This window comes from Malaya genurostris, chromosome 2, assembly GCF_030247185.1.
Source record: "Malaya genurostris strain Urasoe2022 chromosome 2, Malgen_1.1, whole genome shotgun sequence".
Classification (NCBI taxonomy): Eukaryota; Metazoa; Arthropoda; class Insecta; order Diptera; family Culicidae; genus Malaya; species Malaya genurostris.
This window is the reverse complement of record NC_080571.1, coordinates 57,610,280-57,617,085: the sequence shown is the minus strand read 5'-3', so window position 1 is coordinate 57,617,085 and position 6,806 is coordinate 57,610,280.

Below are 6,806 nucleotides of genomic sequence, written 5' to 3'. Positions count from 1 at the left end.
AAATTCAGGAGTTCCGTATGGGACCACGAGACCTTTGATTTGAATCTAAGTTTGTCAAAATCGGTTAAGCCATCTCCGAGAAAACCTAGTGAGATTATTTGACACATACACACACAAACACACACACACACACACACACACACACACACACACACACACACACACACACACACACACACACACACACACACAGACATTGCTCAGTTTGATGAACTGAGTCGAATGGTATATGACATTTGGCCCTCCGGGCCAATTTTCACTAGTCGGTTTTTCAAGTGATTGCATAACCTTTCTATATGAGAAAGGCAAAAACGATATTTTATTTATACTAAAAATTGATCCTTTATTGTTCGAGGTAAAACTTGAGCATAATGAAAACCGGATGAAATTTAAGTTATTTTTTCACGAATTTTCGAACTTTTGATCGAACGCTCTTCATCAAGTTCCGGACAAGTGTTGCATCACATTTTTTGGACGCTTGAGTCCAATTTTTTTGAACTCCTGCATGTTCCCAGCTGCCTTACCAATCTTCTTGAAGATCCTCTTCACCATTGCCCAGTAACGTTCGATGTGTCGAAGCTGAGGGTAATTTGGTGGATCAACGAAATTTATACCCTTTTCCGCAAGCCAATTGAGAATGGTTTTGGTAAAGTAATCCGACGCTAAATCCAGCCAAAACAGTGAAGGTGTACTATGCTTTTACAGAAAGGCAGCAATCTTTTCTGGAGACACTCAGATTGATAGATTTCTGCATTTATAGCTCCGGTCGTGTAAAAAATGGTTGACTTCAAACCACAGGAACATATTGCTTGCCATACCAGTATCTTTCGACCGAATTTCTCCTCTTGAATCGACCTGTCCGCATCGCTCACATCCTCCCCAACGACGACAGTAAAGTATTGTGGACCTGGAAGGGTTTTTGAGTCCTCCTTTACATAAGTCTCATCGTCCATCAAAACGCATGCATCCGGACACTGCAAAAGACGCGAATACAATTTCTGGGCCCTTGTTGCTGCTCGCTTCTTCTGTTCTACACTTTGTTTCTAGATTTTCTGTTTCTTGTAGGTCTACAGGTGATTTCGCCTCTTAATACGCTGGATCTTTCCGACACTCGTTCCTGCTTTTTTGCCAAATCACGTATTGACATTGATTTGTTATTCATGATTAGAGATACCACTTTCTACTCCAGTTTCGGGTTGGAAGATCCGGGTTTTCTGCCTCTTCCTGGTAGCTCATCCAAAGTAAAGTGTTCCCCAAACTTATTAATGATGGTTTTAACACTGGCATGGTGAATTCCAAACCGCTTCGCTAATTTTCGCATAGTAATACCCTTCTCACTTAATCATGTGTCCAGAACCTTGATTTTCACTTCCTTTTCAATACGCGGCATTTTGAAAACGCAGCATTTCAACCGCACAAACAAGTAAACAAACGAAAGCTGACAGCCAAACGCACAGCATGCTTTGGTCTACTCAAAGCTAGGTTTCTTCGCTTTAGTTAGATCCGAACGAGCAGAAGCGAGGTCGGACAGCACATGAACCAAAACCATATACATTTGCCTGGTAGATACACCTATGCAATTGCTTTGATGCTTAGTAGCTAACAGTCAATAGGTTTTCCGTTCTGAGGCTCATGAATCAATATTTATTCAAGAAGTAAAATTGTAGGTCAACAAAACGGGTGTTGCCGCTATCATCTTTCATTTGTCTTTATTTTAAATCAATTCTAATTCCGATTTTAAGACCATTTCAGAATTCGGTGAAATGGCGACTGGACCGGATCCCGTCTGGGTTACGCTTCAAATTTGTTTAATGCAGCTCCATGTGAACATTCTCACTAGACCGTGTCGTACCCGTGTCTGTACCGACACACGCCCGAAGCACGATCAAAGCATGCGTTGACTCATAGTTACTTTCGGCAGGGACTAGAATTGTCACATGCTTCATTCAAGGCTCCAAGATACAGCGGAAAATTCCACAAAAATTGTTAGCAATCTTCTTCTACATATCTTTTGTTGGTTTCAACATTGCATCGTCGATTAATTTTTCGGTAATTAAATGTCTGAAATCATGAGACGAACACAAACTGTAAGTCATCTCAATGATCGTTATACAATTTTTGGTTGGAGTTTTCTTGACATTTACAAAGAAATTTTGTTAACAAATTAATGAAAATGCCTTATAAAAATTACCAGCCTCTCTCGGAAGTCACTGCTAATCGGAATGTAGTGTCATGCTTTTTAAGACACGGATGAATTTTACTCAACAGCGTGTTGAAACAGGCTTCTGACATTCGGAGATATTCCTTGATCTCGTCATTCACAAGCTGCTTATATAAGGTGATGAATTCACCCTCAACTGCTCTTTTTCGCCAAAGTTCGTGCATCCAAATCTTATTTCTTTTTTTGTTTGTTTTTAAACTGCGTCATTCAGAGCAGTTGCAATTATGGCCAATTCTTCGTTGGAAAAATGTGCCATTTTCGTGAGGAACAGAAGCACATCAAATGCAACGATTGTGTATGTTACTAATAACAACGGTAGCGACACGGAATGTGCACGGTATGATGTGAATATTTTACAAATAAATCCCGGCACGTTACGGTCCCGTTCCGGATACGTCACGGCCTAGTGTGGATAGCGCTTAAGCCTTCCTCGGTCTGGTAGAGCAATACCCGGTTATGAAAGTAGCTTTTCAGAATCTTGTACAGCCCTTCCCTTTCAAAAATTTCGAATCTAATGAAATGGTATACAATCCATTAGGCGAATTTAACTGGCTTCAGCTTCATCGATTTCCGAATTCCGTTTCCGAAAGTATCGGGAATAGAGAAGCTAAAATAAGGCCAAAACGAATTTAATAAACAAAAATGCAAATTAATATAAACTTATGGTTCCATACAAAATTGATTAATTTTATCCAATTCCGACTTCCAATTTTTAAATTACAGAGTGATAAGCTTTTAAAATTCAAACCCTCATAGAATGTGATGATACCAAAAAATCTTCGAATGAGCATTCCAAATATGATCAGGATTACTATTTTTCTTAATTTTATTGGAGTGATATGTGACAACAATTATGACTTCTCTCGGCGAATATGAAAGTTCGTTGACTTTAAAACAGTAATTATTTTGAGTCATTTTCTTGAACTACATAGCTCTATTGTACATACATATTGGAAATGAAATTTTGACTTTGGTTACCAAAAAGAAATAAAATCAAACAGGAAGAGGTTTTTCTTTCTAACATGGAGAAGATATTAATATTTGGAACGTTGTGAGTCGTAAATTAATGATGAAATGTAGAGCAATGGCTTCTTATTTCATCTCATTTGTAAGGACGTTATCTAAAAAACCTGATTTAACCATGAAAATCGTTATAATTATTTCATATTTTGGTCTAATTCGCTTTGCTCCACATTGAGAATTGATTCGCATTGCTTGAAAATTGAACTAATATTCGTGAAACAGCTAAAAACAACTCTGCTCCTAATTTCATCTCAATAAATTTTTGTTCGTTCTATCGTTGGTCCTATATTCTTCCTATTAATTAGCAATATTACACTAATACACTCTCAGGCTCAAAATATCATAATTCTTCTCCCAACGGTCTAATGGTGAGACAACACACGATATTTTTAAAACCAGTTTGCAATCATTTAGACTTTTAAAAATTATTGGGTCGTTTCTCTTTCCTTTTGTTGTACATTTAAAATTTTACTATTGGATAATCTGAATTAGCCCTTTTTAAAAATATGAAATAAAAATCAGATACACAGCCGATGAAACACACACACTTAACAGCGTTATGCTGACATATATCGGAATGAAACCAGTGCTACTAGATTTGCCGCAATGGTTATTTCATTAGTATTACACTTTCTAGAAATATTCGAAAGCCGCAACAGTTTTATTGAAATATAAATATCAATAACATAATTAAATTAATGTCACGAATACCAAAAATATGCTTGGTGATGATAATTTAGAGAAAAACAAAAAAAAATATAACATTATGAGAAAACTTGGCAACCTTGCGATACGAAATGAGATGGAAACAAAGCGCATTCCATTGGATTGAGTGCAAATTTTCATCTCATATTTTTGAAGATGTTCATTGCTTAGTGAATAATTTTAGAAGTTTTCAATCGTTGATTAAGCAAAGGAAAGGTGACCATTACTAGTCATGAAGTCATTCAATATTCAATAATTGTGTAATTATGTGAAATAGTGATCATGTTTTGAGACGAATCGATTAGTAGATAATCAGAAACATGACGAACTGTAAAACTTGAGACGGAATTGTTTCCTAAATTGAAAAGTGAGTTTATTTTAATTGCATAAAACAATCGCTGGCGGATCAAGAATGATTTTTTTTCAATGGGAAAGTGTGACACTAAAACCTAAATAAACATTTTAAAACATTTCACAGTTTTTTTCAGGTACGTTGTAAGATATGAACCAGGATCTGAGATGAAATCGGGAGCCGTTACCCTAGTCCAAAAAATGCACGTTTAGTAGCAGAGTCAGAATTCGTATAACCGCCGAAAAAAAAACAACAATATTTTTATTTTTTGGTCGGGGGTCGATAATTTGATTTTATCATTAAAATGGCTTTCTGAAGGAAACATGTAAAAAAGTTATGATGAAATGGAATTTTGCGTCAATTTTTCTGACTTCATGTTTCAAGCAAAATAACATGTTTTACTTTTGCGTTATTTCATATTCAGAAACGTCACATTAAAACATGATTTCCCTAAATAACATGATATAATTCACTAGAGTGAAATTTTTTATTACCGTTCAATTCTGTTATAAGTATATCACGTTACTATCGACATTCAGTGTGTATCTCACAACACTTTAAATTATGTATAATGAACGACACATCATAGATACGCGTATTTCGAATACTTTTTGTATTCTGATACATAACAGAATTAAATGGTAATCAAAAATTTCACCCTAGTGAAATTATTTTGTTCAAATATGCAAACGCTGATAAGTTAATGATATAATTGTCAGTAAAGCACAACCCTGCTAGCATTTCCCGTCACTTTTCGACTAAGTCAATTGACAAGCTGTTCAACAACTGCAGTTCTCCATCAAAGTAGCCATGTAATCATAAGAAAACAAAACTGACAACTGGTACAACTATTTTTGTATTTTTTTGTATAAAGAGATGACTTTTTTTCATCTGCCGCTCAAAAATACTGATTTCTCCTTAATGGCCAACGTTTTGAAGCAACAAACGTTCAATTCGTTAGGTCATTTGTTTATATTGAAATTTTATGGCACACTTAATATTTTGTTTGTTTTGATGTAATCAGCTAACACCATGATCTCTCGTGTATTCAAATTAATAGCGAGAGGACAGTTTACAGCAGATATGAATCATAGCAGTTAAATGGGAGTTACATTGTTTACTTTTCGCGTTGGAAGTAAAGGTAGCTCGGAAATCTCGGAATTCCAAGTGCTAACACAGTAGAGTTCCGACGTTCCATTATGTACTACGAAAAAGTCGGAGTAGATTGCATAAATGTTAAAAAATCAAAATCTACGGTTCACGAGTATATGGAAAAAATGAGCATGATGACCTGGCTTTGGATGCCCATTTTTCGTGCTTTTCCGTTTTTTGCCTTTCTCTATAGAAAGGTATCAGAATTGCTGGAAAAATCGACTTTCGAACGGAGCCTCGGAGACCCATAGTGTTTTATACCATTCGACTCAGTTCGACGAGATCGGAAAATGTTTGTGTGTGTGTATGTGTGTGCACTTTTCGAAGATATTTGAACGCGCTCAATTTTCTCAAAGATGGCTGAACCGATTTTAACAAACTTGGGCTCGTTTGAAAGCTACTGTCGGGCCATTGATCAAGTTCGAAGATCAAATGGCTGTGACTTTGGTTTCCGGAGATATGATGTTTTTTTTTGTTTCAATTATAGAGGCTTTAACATCTTAGGTCATTCGCCTCTTCGGACCAGAAAATCTTTCTGACCCTATGTGCGAGGTTGGGAATCGAACCCAGGTGGGCTGCGTGAAAGGCATCGACTATCCCATCACGCTATACCCGTCCCCCGGAGATATGATTGTATAAGTGACGTAACCGACAAAAAGCGTTGTATTTTTACGCGCTCAATTTTCTCAGAGATGGCTGAACCGATTTTAACAAACTTGGGCTCGTTTGAAAGCTACTGTCGAGCCATTGATCAAGTTCGAAGATCAAATGTTTGTGGCTTTTGGTTCCAGATATATGATGGTATTCGTGACGTAACCGACAAAACACGTTGATTTTTACCGCTCTTATGTATATAAGGGTGTCAAAATTTTGGGATCACCTCTATTTTCGTTAAGCTCTAGTGCTCAAAAGTTTAACCACCTCGAAAAAGCCTTCATGCAAAATTTGAGCTAAATCGGACATGCGTAAGGGGTGCTTCCCGGTGGTAAAGGTTTGACAATTTTCGATCTAGAATCTTCGAAAAATTCATGTACTCCCCCCTATGGTGATTTTTCAAGCTACATGAAAATTCCACTAAGTGGACTGAGAAGGGTTTTTTAGATTAGCATCACTCTTCTCATACAAATAGGCAACGCAAATGTCAAGCACTAGTTAGGAAAAATGATGCTGGCTGTGTGACATAAAAACTGAATCTATTTGAATCAATCTGAATCAAATGGTGTCAAAATTAGTATCCGAAATTATTTAATAAAAGTATGAAATATATTTTCATGAGACTGTTATGAAAGAAGAGAAAGGCATTATCACACAACTAGGGGGATTAAGAAGGGTTTTTCGTTTTGCGATTGGTTT